This window comes from Lacerta agilis, chromosome 2 (genome assembly GCF_009819535.1).
Source record: "Lacerta agilis isolate rLacAgi1 chromosome 2, rLacAgi1.pri, whole genome shotgun sequence".
In the NCBI taxonomy this organism is placed as follows: Eukaryota; Metazoa; Chordata; class Lepidosauria; order Squamata; family Lacertidae; genus Lacerta; species Lacerta agilis.
Window position 1 is genome coordinate 22,977,054 of NC_046313.1, and position 15,997 is coordinate 22,993,050.

Here is a 15,997-nt window from a genome sequence, read left to right on the forward strand (position 1 = left end):
AGGGGTAAGATGGTATCATCCCCTCTGTCCCCACCCTGTCTCCAAGGACCAGGAGGGACTGGAAGAGGTAGGCACAGCAGCAACTTCCATGTAAGAGAAGTTGCAGATTGCTTGTGCACACCCCAAAAGGGGTGGAGCCTTAAGTTTGGGTGGAGCCATGGTCATGCTGTTCCAACAGTCCAGCTCAAAGAACAAGCATGGGGAGGGGATGCTAGCTACTTAGTTGCCAGAAGTGTATGTGAATGTGTGTTCAGTGTACTTTAGGAGCTACTGCAAGCGAATGCTTTACCAACAAAGAATTAAACTACCAACTGTTTGCCCTTCTTAAGCTGGGTTTTGCTCAGGGCATCTTCACAGTTATTTGTTTCCAAGCTATTATTAGGCTATGAGTGGGCAATTTCAGCCAAATCAAATGTTGGCTACCAGGGTTGAATTTTTACTGGAGATGCTAAAATAAAATTGCATTAAAAACAGAGAAGATGGAAATAAGGTTTATACATGACATCCTCCTTCCTTCACTATTTGAAGCGAATGGAAAGTATTATGATGTCCTGTGTAAACAGATTGCGTGTGCAATGTTAACACAAACAGTGGCAAACAAGTGTAAATGTTGTGTCTGTATTAGAAGAAAATAAACTTAAGGTTGTGGGTCTGACTTTGCACAAACTTTCATCATACTCTGTGCTGCGCAACATGGCTTTAAAAGAATGGTTAGGTTTCACATTCAAATTCCTGCCCAGCCACAAAGCGCATTGGATAATTGGGTAGAAACTACCATTTTTCAGAAGTGTTGTGGGGCTAGAATTCCTTTATTTTACTTGGTGGCCTGCAAACATAACACCTGGTCTCTGACATTTATATATCCAGACCATTAAAAAAGCCTTTGTTGAAGTCAGAGTACCTCAATATTTAAGAATAAGATGCCATGGAACATCATTCATGGAATTCAAGTTATGGGCAATTTCAGATACAGGTGTTCCTTGCATATGAAAATGGAAAGATTTGTATCTGCGGATGACCGCAAAATGCAAGCAAAAGCTCCTGATATAATTAGACCCTCATTTTGGCCCTACTTTCACATATATACATTTAGGATGAAAGAGTATGACATTTCTAGACATGGTTATAATCCAAGCTAGCTAGCTATATGTCCTAAACACTGGACATTTCTTCACCATTTTTGGTGGTATTTTGGTGTTATTGATTACACACGGACCTATTGAGATATTTCCTCAATCCCACATTTAATTCAGAGTCAATTTGAAGTCAGTATTACTCTAAGAACCTGTCACATTGTTTTGAAATGTGTCAGAGTTAGTAAAGCTGCTAACCCAAGTCAGATTCAAGTAACACCTTCACCTCCTCTTTACTCAGCAACCCTCTATCTGCAACATGAACAAGGGAGAGCAGAACAAGATGTTGTAGTGAAATGTTACATATGCCATCCTGTAACAGAGTCCAGGGACTCAGCTATACAGCTGCAAATAAAATGTTTTAAGTGTGCTTTAAGTGCAATATACAATGTGACACTAGATGGCAATGGTGAGCCTTATGGAAAATTCAATGTATTTTTTAAAAATCACTTTTTTAAAAGCACTTTCAGAACAGATTTAAATATGTGTGTGGATTTCACCTAGATTATGGGTGAAGTGAGCATTAGACTCATATTTCTCGAGATACAAAGGAGCTACCAAAATAAATGTACTCAGCAATGGGAGCAAGAAGACAAATCAATGTGCAACTATTGCGTGTCGAGGTCTACCCCTCAAATAAATTCACGCTTCAGACAGAAATTTTGGTTTTGGTTTTTGGCATGATTTTGGCCACAACTTTATTAAAATACAAGATATGTGACTGGTTGCTTAGGCATTGGTTCAGACTATCTGTCCCCTAAGGACAGAACTGACATTTGTCAGTAAAGGGGAAAACCCTCTGGGGAGAGACAGGGAGCCGGGTGGGTCTGACCCTCCCCTCTCCTCACAGACTCCCAGGGGCTCTTGCGAGGCCCTGGCCCCCAACCAGGGGATATGGACAAAAGCATGTCGAGCCCCTGGATTCCTTTAACAGAATTCCCCACACACCAGCATCAATTGGAGGGGCAGACACAGTCAATCATAACCCCTCCTCCAACCAACATAATAACCAATGCCTAACCGCCAACCTTACAAGTTGTGACTAATTGCTATGCAGTAGGCGAAAACCAGATGGCACCAGCCAATCAGCCAAATGGAAAAATTCCTACCAGGCCCCTGCCCCAAAAGCAGATGACCCCATGACATGCATAGCAAGGTCAATACAGAGGCCTAAAATAGGGAGGGAAGGCAGGAGATCTGAAGCACAGAGCCAAAGAGGAAGTTCACGCTGCGTGCCAACCATTATATACACGCTGGGCTGTCCATCACCAAATAGCAACATAGAATTCTCCCCAACGACACCCTGGGTCCAATCACAGCAGTGGCCATCCATACCATCCCGCCCAGCAACCAAGGGGTCGTTTGCCGGCCCCCACTGCAACACGTGCTCTCCGTGAAGGAGAACCCGCTTTATTGGGCATATGTTTTGCAACAATGAGCCAGAATAGAAATTAAAGGTCAGTGAAGCATTATAAATCAGGGTAGGTTCCGATGGTGTGCGCGCATGCATGCTCATACGAGGATGCTATTTCTCTACATTTCTTTAAAGGTTTTGCAAATAGCATTACAATATTTATCCTTCAGAAAGAAAAAGAGTTTACCTCTGAAATATTGTTATTGCAGGCCTGGGCACTCTTAAGAAACCAAAGTGGCAGAATCCGTACCTGAGTCCTTGGTTACCAGATCCTTGACTTTCTCCCCATGAACACCCTTCCTCGCCTCACAGTCCATGCCGTGTTAACGCAGATTGCCATTAGCATGAATGGAGCTTTTGTCCAATTCATTTTGAGTTTCCTTCTTGCCACAAATGTTTTGAAAAGCAATTAAGTTATTTAAAAAAGTAGCCAGCATGCCTGTTCTTGAACAGTAGCTACATTTAAAGTGAGTAACCCTTGCTGTTCCACTTTATTTTTTATTCGGGAGGAATTTTAAGATTGGGTCTGCAGTGTTAACTGCCCCCCCATCAGATTTCTGACAGAAGAATGTCTACCATTGAGTCTTAAGGAGACGAAATATGGCTCTCTCTGTTCAGGTATACGGTAATTCCATCTGATCAGATATATATGCAAGACTGAAGTGAGAAGTGTAACTGGCAGGGAGGCATGACAGAGATGGCCAGTGACATGCTGATGCTTGAGGAAATATATAAATCCATATTCCACCCAGGTGGCATAAATAAAATAATAGATTAATTGAACATTTGGTGTACTTCATCAGTGCTCCAAAATATGTCACCTTGTGTTGCCTGAGGTTCAGGCTGGTTGTACCTCCCTGCCTTGTTTGGGGAAGGGATGTAGCTCATTGGTTGAGCATCTACTTTCCAGACCGTAGCAACCCCTCAGTGGCATTTCACCATTGCCAGCCTTTCCTGTCAAAATCCTGTCCAAATGATTCACCTACCGACATGATTGCACCAAAGAAACCTGAAGCAATGTCACAACATATCCACCAGGTCTACTCATGGGATCAAGAGTTGTATTATTTCTGCATCACCATCTCCCAAGGTGACGGTGGAAGGAGAACAAGAAACAAAGTTCACGAGATGATATTCCCTCCCCTCAGATGTCAAGGAGAAGAAGAACTGCACAGCTTTTAGAAGAAGACATCCAAAGGCAGTCTGTATTGGGGAGTTTTTAATGTTTGATGGTTTTTTGATATACAGTGGTACCTTGGTTCTCAAACTTAATCCGTTCCAGAAGTCCGTTTGACTTCCGAAATGTTCAAAAGCCAAATGTTCAAAGGCGCAGCTTCTGATTGGTGCAGGTGTCCCGGAAACAATAGCTGACAACCGCATCGGATGTTTGGCTTCCTAAAAACATTCGAAAACCAGAACATTTACTTCCAGGTTTTCTGTGTTTGGGAACCAAGGTGTTTGAGAACCAAGGTACCACTGCTTCAGAGAGCATGTAACCTCATCAAGAGCAGGCAGCCTCCCATGCAATCCAATCTAGGGATTCAGTCTTATCTGGATTGAGCTTCAGTTTTTTGGCTCTCATCCAGTCAAGTTATCAAAGCAGTTGACATGAAAGAAATTATAATTATAATTATTCTGAAAGATACTTCCATCATTACGAAACTGGTATCCTCCTAAACATTTTTTTTTAAAAAAAAACTCTTTCAAAATTCTATTGTTAGGGTAGATTTGCTCATTCATTTGTGTCATCCCTGTTGCATTCCATGTGTGTCGACTCATTGATTGCACATTGACTTGCATTGCCACACACATTAGTGCAGCTTCCAATGACCAACCACTGCTTGATTTCAGTAAAGTTGCTTTTCTGGTGGTGACGGTAATGCTAGCTCATTGCTTAGTTAGTATAATCATATCCACCATGAAATAATGTGCTAAATTTTCCAGAGCTCATGAAAACATGCCTGTTCACCCAGACCTTGGCTGGTCATTAACAATTGTTTAGTTGCAGTAGTCATTATAGTTTTCACTGTATTCATTTGATTTTAGTGAACTATTTTTTTTTAATTGCCATGTGTTGTAAACCGTCCTGGGATATAATAATAATAATAATAATAATAATAATAATAATAATAATAATAATGGGTGGTATGTAAGATTGTTTCCAATAAATAAATAAAATTGTCTTGCTTTGATGTGTACAGACATGCATGTCAGTCTATACAGCTAACACACATGAAGTAACACACAGAGGTGACCCCTCTGAGGAACAGGGTCTTTTCAGTTGTGGCTCCCCATTTGTGGAATCCTCTCTCCGGTGAGGTCCACCTGGCACCATCATTAACTTCCTTTTGATGTCACGTAAGCATTTACCTCTTTCCCAAGGCATTGGGCTGATTATTATTTGCTGCACAATATGATGTACTTCTGGATTGTTGCTGCTATTTTAATGGGTCTGTTCCTTTATTTTTTTTATGGGTTTTACTGTAACGCATTGTTCTTTTCTCTTCTTCCTCACTCTTTTGAGTTTATGCTATGCTTGATGCTTTTAATGCTGGGTAAGACACTTCGAGGCTTTTAAAACTGCAAGCAACTAATTGGTTAAAAGAGTAGGAGCTGTAGTAGTGGTGGGGCAGAGAGGGTTGCTTATGCAAGTTCGCTTCTCAGAGTTACACTGTGTGGACACTCTCCACAGTGCAGTCGTAATTCCAGTGATGGACGTAAATCTTGCTGTGGATGTAAGTGGAATAGCCAAGGCATGATAGAATAACCCAGAGACCTGAAATGAATGGTGTTTGGGGGAGGGGGGTGGAAGGTAAAAAAGGGGGATGGGGAAGCTCATTGATGGAAGGGAAAATATTCCCCATAGGCTTTTTAATAATATTTGCTCGCCGTTTGCAAATCCAATGTCAAAGAGAACAATTTAAAGCATCAAAAAATATCCCCAGTTGCTTGTTTTGGATGCAAAGAGGGTTCCCCCCCAAGCTTGCTCTGGAAATGATGTATCCCCTTTCTGCGAGGCTCCCCAAGACTAATCCATCCTGCATAAACAGCAAGGCTTCTCTGCTGGAAAATTCAACAGAGTGTAGGAATATGACATGCATCAAATGAATTTATTTTCAACAATTGACGAATGGCTGGAAACCTCCCTTGGCCTCCGCAAGCCCATCGTGGGGCAGGGTGGTTAAAAATGGAATGGGGGGGGTGGCCTCCGGCCAAGGGAACACCCTGGGATGGATGGAAGATGTTAAACATTAGGCTTGATAAGCAATCTGTGGTTTTTTCCCCTCCCTCTCTCTCTCTCCTTGGGCCTGTTCCCCACAGAGCTTGCAGTTACCTGCGGAAACCGAAGGCACCGGTCTGTGTGTATGGCCATCTCCAAAGTCTCTGTGTAGACAAGTGGAGCCAGAGGGTCGATTCCCTGGCTGAAACACACAGCCTTCCTTTCAGCACCTCCCTTTTACACAAAGACCAACTTATCCCACCTTCCCCCACCCCACCCCACCCGGCCCGGTCTCTCCTCCTTGCAGCCCGTGCAATGAAAAGCTCTCCACGCTGAGCCTAATAAAGTCCTTTGCCACCTCCTCCCTCTTCTCCTCTCTCTCTCTCCCCCCCCCAGCCCCACTCAATCCCAACTCAAGAGCACGTCTGCCAACAAAAAGAGAAAACTGGTGGGGATTTAAACCTGGAACTCATTTAGCAGAAGGGACCTTAGTTAACAAGAAAGTTACCTATCATGAACTGCTGGTAACACCTTGCGTGATCCTAAATCCATTACTCAGAGACTTAGCTCTGGCTGAGCTTGATTTTATGAACTGTGAGGCTGCTATGTTGAAAGTCTGCAAATTGAACATAAATTGGACTGCACAAGTCTAGGGAGCAAAACATGCCTCTCTCCCTGCCCCTTCCTTGTGTGACCTAACAAGCCTCAGCATAAAGTGGCTTGAAGATGCCATTGCCGCGGGGGAAGACGCTGTGTTGCGTTGAAGAAATTAATGGGGACCACTTTCATCTCTGGCACTGACTGCTTCTGCAGCCTTTACCAAGTCTCTTCTACCCATGTGATTTTTTTTTTTTTAATCTAAAGAGAAGATGAGGGAATGAGACACAACAGAGTAATAATGAAAAGTACTGAATTAAGCATATTGTTTCAATGGCCATCTCTGCAGCACAGTCTAAGAAAGGACAGAAATAGTCAATAACCATTCGGAAGATAAGAGAATGAATGAACGAATGAATGAATGAATGAATGAATGAATAAACGAATGAATCTTTATTTGCATCAGCCATCAGTCATAGCAATAAAACAACAGTACCATATACAAAGAATAGAAATAAAAAGTCAATTATATAAAATACATTTTGGGGTTTTGAATCAATAGTCAAATGGTGGACCTTACTCTGATTGCCCCAGCTAAAAACCTTGCAACCTTTGCTGTCACCTGCTCATCTTGATCCGCCAAGAGGAAAGACACTGTGGCAGTGGTTGGGCGACCCAGAATGGATGATAAAAGAGGGGTGATATTCTCCTTCCTCAAGTCTTTATAAAGAGTGCAAGCCAGCAGGGCATGTGCCACCGATTCAGTACTGCCATCTCCACAGGGACCTAAGCGTTTTCGTGTGGAATCTGTTGGAATTGTACCTCAGGTACAGCCGAGGGCACTGCATTCAATCTTGCGAGAGTAAAAGCGTCTCTATATTTCAGAATTGCTAGGTTATGCAGATAGGGTGCCAGAGAGAAGATAAGAGATTGTGAATGGGGTAAAGAGCCACAGCTTTATTAACAGTGGAAGGAACACAGTTCAGTGAAATGGCAATCATTCCGTCAGCACAAGCTTTTCAGCTTGTCAGACGGAACGATCCCCCTCTCTTCCCCACACATGCTGTTCTGCTGACCCCACTGTGCCATTTGTGGGGGTGGTGTGGTGTGGTGGCGGGGGTAGAATGTCTGTTGCACTAGCGGAAGTCTGTTGCTGGCTTCCATTAGTAAGAGAAGTTAGTTGAATCCCGCCCTATATCCAGCCATTTCGGTTCTCTTCGTATCTCATTTTTCTGATCTTAAAGTTCAGTTCTCTACATTTTTTGCTACCAAATACATAAATAAATAAATCCTGATGTAAACTCACCAGCATTTTTGGGTGTCACCCCTCCCCCAAAACACCTTTTGGTATTAGGTCCAGCTCTGAGGGCCTTCTGGCAATTCCCTCACTGTGAGAAGTGAAGCTACAGGGAACCAGGCAGAGGGCCTTCTCGGATGTGGAATGCCCTCCCATCAGATGTCAAGGAAATAAACAACTATCTGAATTTTAGAAGACATCTGAAGGCAGCCCTGTTTAGGGAAGTTTTTAATATTTGACATTTTATCACTTGATGATGATGATGATGATGGTGATGATAGTGATGGTGATGATGATGATGATGATGGGAGCCACCCAGAGTGGGGAAACCCAGCCAGATGGGCGGGGTATAAATAAAAAATATATTAGTAGTAGTAGTAGTAGTAGTAGTAGTAGCAGCAGCAGCAGCACCGTGTTTCCCCGAAAATAAGACATACCCATAAAATAAGCCATAGCAGGATTTCTAAGCATTTGCGCAATATAAACCATACCCTGAAAATAAGACATAGTGATAGGCGTGGCTATGCAGCGTACTGATGCAGAGCATTTAAGAAGACAGGCAGCAACTGACATAATAAAAATAAGTCATCCCCTGAAAATAAGCCATAGTGTGTCTTCTTGAGGAAAAATAAATATGACAGTATCTTATTTTCGGGAAAACACGGTAGTAGTACAGCAGTAGTATTTATTTTTGGGTAGACATTATTTGTTTGGAGAACTGCAACAGACAATTCAGAAAAGTAAGGATTTCAAAGGATAGCCTGATTTCAGTTTGCATATCATTTCAGGAAGTGCAGATTAGGAAGTTTTGCATTATAACGTGAACCAAATTGAATCCCCTCTCCTGCCCCTATGAGCTGTCTAACAAAGTTCGCAAGCATCTTACTCACCTTTTCTTTGAAGCCTGAAATGTCATACTCTCACATCACATGGGAGCTGCTCCATCACCTTGATCATTTTGGTTGCCAATGGATTTTATGGTCATTTTTTAAAAATAAAATACTTTGAGAAGTTCATAGAACTATAAAGTGACATATAAATTTTCAAAAAAATAAATAACTAAATAAGATTGAGTTCTGACATCCAGTGGGTAAGATGGCACATTAAAGTCACAAACAATTTCTTAGATTCTGAATAATCAACTATCTTGTACACGTTGATCTGTTAATATATTATTCATAGGCCAGCATACACTATAAAAAGCCATATCCTAGGGGCCTTTTGCTTTGAGGTGATTTGACAATCCAACTATATATTATTAGAGAAACGTAAAGAAACTTGTTTGATTTTGCAAATACGATGACAGCCATTTCAGTGTTTGGTATGCAAGCAAAAATCTCTGCAAATTCATTTGATTAAACTCCTGGTTTCCACAATGTTTCTTTTGCGGAAGATGGATGATGAGTGATTGAGTGAGTGTGTGCATGACAGGATTAGCACACACTGAATCTTTTGACCAAGCAAAAAAATGTGTGTGTTGTTTTAAGGGCACGCACCCTTAGGATTTGGGAAAGCAAAACACCCAACCAAACTGTTTTGGTTCATATTGAGCATAGCAGCTTGTGCGATTAGAATCCACTAAAAAGAAGAACTCCAAGAACATTAGATCTTTAATTAAAAAACAAACAAACTATGGGACAGCAGTCAGCCCAACCCTTGCTACTGCTGCTGCTGTTTCGGCAGATCCCAAATGAAACAGGCTACTGGTTATGTAGCAATTCCCCAGTTTAAGTTTCCAGCAGTGTCAGCTAAGGAAATCTACAAACAGAATCACACAGACACCACCTTAGAATCACCTGACAAGACAGTTGATGATTTTGCTCATGATTTATGGATGCTCACATGTTGTCAGGGACTGGGCAAAGGAGGAATGGTGGAGACAGCCTCCCCATCCTGACCCTTCCAGGGAGGAGGAAGAGGAAGACTGTATAGATTTACAACAGGGGTTTGAGGGAAGTCACAGCTCAGAGGCAGATGAGGGGGAAGGCTGGGAAATCATGGGAGAGCCAGAACAACACGTTATCATTAGAAAGCATCCCAGAGCTTCCATCTCCCAGGACCCGGCGAGACTTAAAAATAGGAGAGCAAAGAGCTCAAAGACAGAGGGCACGTAGCAGCACCCATAGAGGAGATAATGAAAATGATGAATGAGGAAGTGGGAGAGACGGGGGTGGAGATTCACTTGGGACACTGGGTTCTATAGCCTCTCTCTGTAAAGATATTAATAAAAAAGACGGTAAGAAACTTTTCCTTGTCTTTATACTTTCCTGGACAAGCAGATGGGAGCCACTGACAGAATCCTGACACATGTTTGAGATGGTCTCAGGGCCTCTGAGGACCTGTGAAAATCAGTGAAACACTATGTGCTTGCAGTGCACCCTCTTCGCTTCCCTTTCTTTGCTTATTTCTCCAAGTTTATTTTCTCTGAACCAAAGTACTCAAAAGCCTGATTGTCCCAACTGTTGCAATGTCTGGGTACCTGGGAGGCTCCACAGCACATATCTCCTCGGAACAAGGAGAGCCCCACAAACTTTTTTTTTACTTGGGGAGAAATAGAAAAGAAAGAAAAAGGAAGGAGAGAGAGAGAGAGAGAGAGAGAGAGAGAGAGAGAGAGAGAGAGAAGTTTCTGAGTGATCTATTTCCCCCCCCCCCCTCACAAGCAGCCTCCTATGATACAGTTCCACTTAACAGAAGGAGTCAAGTCTTATGAGGAGCTATTCTGTGCTGAAGTGGCTTCATCGTTGATGCATCAAAGGAACACAGCCAAAGAATTTTGAGGGAGGAAAGGGAAAAGAGATTGCAATGTGAAAAGAAGCTTCCTCTGTCTCTCTCTCTCTCTCTGTCTGTCTGTCTGCCCATTCCTTGGCTTAAAAAAATAAAAATTTAAAAAACCTGCAATTCTGATGATAAATCGCTAATGACTTGTTGCTTTAAAGTTTAATTGAAGCCCCGTTGCCCCAGTGACATGTTACTGTCATTCATCATCACAGCAGCATCCAGCAGGAACAGGACTCCTGGAAAAACCAAACAGCAGCACCATAAATTGCCATTCATCTTCCTCCTTCACCTTCTGTCTGGGGGCCATTTTGTTCTCTATTAAAGATTTAAACCCCAGAAAGTAAGGGATGAAAAAGGCATCCATGGTGTTATAAGCCCCATAAGTCATTTGCAGGTGCTTTTGTTGCTGTTCCATAGGAATAAATGGTAGCATGTCAGGAGCCTGAGATGAAAAATGTGTGTGTGAAAAGAAAAGTACACAAGATTACTAGGTGGTATTCAACTACATTTTTCATCAGAACAGACCTATTCAAATTAGTGAATCTAACTTAGTTATGTTCATTCATTTCAATCAGTCTGTTCTGAGTTTAGTACCACCCAATGGCTCTATGGTAAAAACTAGCATATTTTATACAGCTATGATTTACAAGCCTACCCCCCCACCCCATAAATAGATGTATAGGCAAACCCCTTGTGATGTATTTGCCTACGATTTAGCAGGCTTAATCTGCTCTGCTGCTGTTCCTAGAACATTCATGTCCTGCATTAATTTTATTTTCAGTGCTGCAATGGAATGCGAAAGGAAAAGTGCTTTAAATAGTGTTTTGTTGTATACACTGAAAATACACTATGCCTGTAAATTTCATCCACTTTTGTGGTGGGGAAAGTTATATATATATATATATATATATATATATATATATATATATATATATTGCATTGTTGTGAATTGGCTTGTGGAGGGGCCAGAGGTTAACTTTTGGCAGATTGCATTTGGTTCCATGTTCAAAATCTTTCATATTCAAAAATCAAAATTGACATTTTAATTCAGAATTTCACATTCAAAATTTGCAGGGTGAAATGGGAAATGTAATAGATATCAATGCTAATACCTTTCCGATTTTGCTTCCTAGTTAGTGTGTTACACTCCCAAATCCTGGAAACTCCTGCTGCAGTATTCTCATTTTTTTATGATGCCCATCCACTCACCTTGAAATGATTTCATTTGAAAGGGGACCAACTGGAATAGTGAGGATGATTCACAATGCTCCTAGGGTTCGGAGTGCCTTACAGTACAAGCCTAACCAAGTCTACTTTGAAGTAAGCCACACATTACTTCCTAGGTAATGGGGGTAAACAAGGAGCAGTGTTTTCTTTTTTTTCTTTTTTATTATTATCATTATCATTATTATTATAAACATCCATCAATATACAATCTTTTACATAATTTACAAGGAGCAGTGTTTTCAGAAGCCAAAAATAGTAATGTAGACCTATATCCTGTTGCTTGCTGAAAATATCTTAGAAGATAGTGTAACATTCAAATGACAATGTCCACACACTGCTCCATTTGTCTGATAGTTTTCGATCCAAGCAATGCAACAGAAAAGAGAAAGAAAATATCACATCTGTGGTTGTCCCAGCACACGAAGCATAACCAAGGACTTTAAACTCTCCAAAGAGGGTAGTCACAAATCACTAGACCACCTGGAAGTCTCATTGTGACTCTTACTGACAGATTTTTAGCATACGGTAGAAGAAGAGAAGGGTATCTCAGCTATGCAGGGAGTTTTGTCGAGGAAGGATTAATCAGAGCGCAGGACTGTCAGATTAGATCACACACACACACACACACAGTTCAATGAGGTGTCCAAGCCACAGTGTTCTCTGAGGCCTACAGTAAGGTCTTTTCTAGTCACGTAGCAGTTTTTTCCTCTGTCCATGCTGAGCATCAAGTCTGTGGGTTTGGATCTGGTTTTCTTTTTCTGTCCATGACGCACCTTTCGGTTTTTGGCACTAGTAGAAAATGCTATAGTTGGGATGTGGAGTGAGCAGGCAAAGTGGTTGTTGGAGCAACACACACACACACACACACACACACACCAGCTTATCTCCATAGGCATGTGCAATATGCTGAATTATCAACCACTAAAGGAATTAATATAACAATGACAACAACTGTATCATAATTTAAAACAACATCAACAACAATCACCCTGAAAACATCATTTTAGCAATGGATTCATAACCCATTCACCTCAACCATTTAGCTAGTACTAAAACACCTTTGGGACTCTTTTTTTTAAAAAAGTGATTAGATTTAAGTGACCGGCTTGCATTCTTCTACAAAAAGGTTAGTCTATGTCAAAATGTCAGTCCTCTAGTTACAGTTTGCAGTCGTGGCTGTACAATTCCAGAATAGCAGAACAGACAATTTCTGCTCTGGTTTCTTATTGTCATTTTAAAAAAAACACAAAGAAAAAAGGAAAAAACTAACAATGGCAAACATTTGCACAGCCCAAGTCTAGACATGTTTACTCCTACCAAGTCCAGTACAGAGCATTGCAAGGATTGCAACCTTAAAGATCCCAGGGAGAAACTTTTTAAAGATGCAGCAAAAATTCTTCCAACAGATCAGTACAAGACACAGGATGACCTTTCATCGTAAAGTTAATTTCCAGGACAGTAGGGCTGTTGTATAATTAGAGCTAGGCTTGACCTATAAAGGTCAGCCTTGGTTCTTGCCTTCCCAAATCCAGTGGAATTTTTATAGCCAAGTCTTTGGACCCAGCCTTCTAGAATCATAGACTTCCTTTGTCCAGCATGTATCAATCTGTTGTGTCTGTCAATGAAAGGAGCAGATTATCCATATCTCTTCTCTAAGTGCCTTCGAAGTATGCAGTTCCCCCTGCCATTCTCCCCGGGGCCACAGCTTTCATTTGTGAAGGAGTAATCAATAAAATAGGACTGCATCTGCCTCTGGTGGGGGAAACACCAAACAGACACCAGCCAGTCTGGAATCAGCTGTTTCCTTCCCTTTGATCTAGCTCAACAGGGCTGTTGAAAACCCCCAGAGGGCTGCGTCTCAGTCTCCCATGCTGTCCAGTCATGCTGATAAGTCCACCGAGGCCCCATTGTGGCATTGTGTTTGTGGAAGGAATCACCTATCACACTGAAAGGCTGCAACCTTCTCTTTCCAGCAGGAGGCCCTTTGATGTGGCGGTAATGGTAATTAGGGTCTAATTGAGTGATTAACAACCCAGAATGCTCATCACTTTCATGGCATGATCCATATTGCAAGGGACTCCTCTTGCATGCCACTGCAGGGCATGTGTAAGGCATCCTGTTTCTCAGCAGGACAAAAAAATGGGTCTTTTCCTTTGGTTTGCTATTTCCCCTTGCTGTTTCCTCCTTCCAAGGAATACAGCCAGTATTTTTTGTAACAAAATAAAATAAAAAATTCCTTCCGGTAGCACCTTAGAGACCAACTAAGTTTGTTCTTGGTATGAGCTTTCGTGTGCATTCACACTTCTTCAGATTTTTGTAGGCACTTTCAGAAGAGACAGACTATGGAAGTTGTATAGATGCCTTTTACTACTCTGTTGTTGTTGTTCAGTCGTTCAGTCGTGTCCGACTCTTCGTGACCCCATGGACCAGAGCACACCAGGCACGCCTATCCTCCACTGCCTCTCGCAGTTTGGCCAAACTCATGTTAGTAGCTTCGAGAACACTGTCCAACCATTTCATCCTCTGTCATCCCCTTCTCCTTGTGCCCTCCATCTTTCCCAGCATCAGGGTCTTTTCCAGGGAGTCTTCTCTTCTCATGAGGTGGCCAAAGTATTGGAGCCTCAACTTCAGAATCTGTCCTTCTAGTGAGCACTCAGGGCTGATTTCTTTGAGAATGGATAGGTTTGATCTTCTTGCAGTCCATGGGACTCTCAAGAGTCTCCTCCAGCACCATAATTCAAAAGCATCAATTCTTCGGCGATCAGCCTTCTTGATGGTCCAGCTCTCACTTCCGTACATTACTACTGGGAAAACTATAGCTTTAACTATACGGACCTTTGTCGGCAAGGTGATGTCTTTGCTTTTTAAGATGCTGTCTAGGTTTGTCTTTACTACTCTACCCAGAACCAGTCACCATCCACTGGTTTGCCCTGATGTATTTCCACAAATACATTGTGCTCAAAGCAGTTAAGAGGATTGACAATTACAGCAACCTGACCTGAATGATAATGTATTAAAATATAGCATTACCAGTTCAACAATTAAAGGTATAGCATATCAAAAGTTTGTAGAGATGGCAAAACTGTCGGTGCTGATAAGAGACACAAGTTTAGAATATTTCAAGTAGGACGGGAAACCTTTTCTAGTCTTTTAAAAAAGTAACTTTTCATACGCAAAGTCCACAGTGGGGTTTGAAGTCTAAGAAGAAAAATAGCAGGAAGGTGTTTAAAAGGATGGAACTGGATATGATGGATTTTTAAAAACTCAATTGTATGTACCTGTAGACATTGAGGATGGGAGACCAGGAAGTCACTAATATTGTAGAATAGGATTATAACTGTTGAGTGATATAGTGTAACTCTGAATCTTGAAATAAAGTAAGATATTAAAAGTGAAAAAAAAAAGTTTAAAGAAGAAGAGTTTGGATTTGATATCCCGCTTTATCACTACCCGAAGGAGTCTCAAAGCGGTTAACATTCTCCTTTCCCTTCCTTCCCCACAACAAACACTCTGTGAGGAGAGTGGGGCTGAGAGACTTCAAAGAAGTGTGACTAGCCCAAGGTCACCCAGCAGCTGCATGTGGAGGAGCGTGGACGCGAACCCGGTTCACCAGATTACGAGTCCACCGCTCTTAACCACTACACCACACTGGTGTATTATGTAAATGAGCATTACATAATATTAGCATTGTAGCCACATTCAGGAATTCGTTCAACAGTTCACAATTAAGGGAGCTAGATATAAGATGCACTGTCCACATCAAACAAGCAGAAAAAGAGGAAAAATGCAAGGCAGAGTACATGAAATTTCAGAGAGCCCACCCTCAATCAATTGAAATTGGTCCTCCTCTCACCAGGACTCTATGTCTGATGTCATGAAAGAGCAAAGAGAATACAAAGTGTGTATTTGGGAAGGAGGCGGACAGTGGCGTATTTGACCCTTACACCATTGCACTTCGGCAATGGGTTGTATCCTGATCTAAGCTGGGTCACACTTAATACAGATTTAGTATAGCAGGGTTGTAATTTATGTGACTGAGGGCCCCCTGTCTTGTTATATTGGGTAAACCCAGAGAGACAATTTTGCTTAAAGCCATGACAGTTGTGGTGTGTGATCATACATGCCAGTTCCTAGGGGCTGAGGCAGCTTAGGACACCCCACTCTTTGTTTTTTAGGGGGGCAGGCCCCCTCAACGTTCAGAGGGCATTAGGCTCCACCCCCAGCTCCTCGCAACATCACGTTTGCAACATCAGGACACCGCATGACATTGTGCGCATGACACTAGGACATCATGCCGGGCCCCTTCGATCACCTTGAGAAGATAGTGCCTC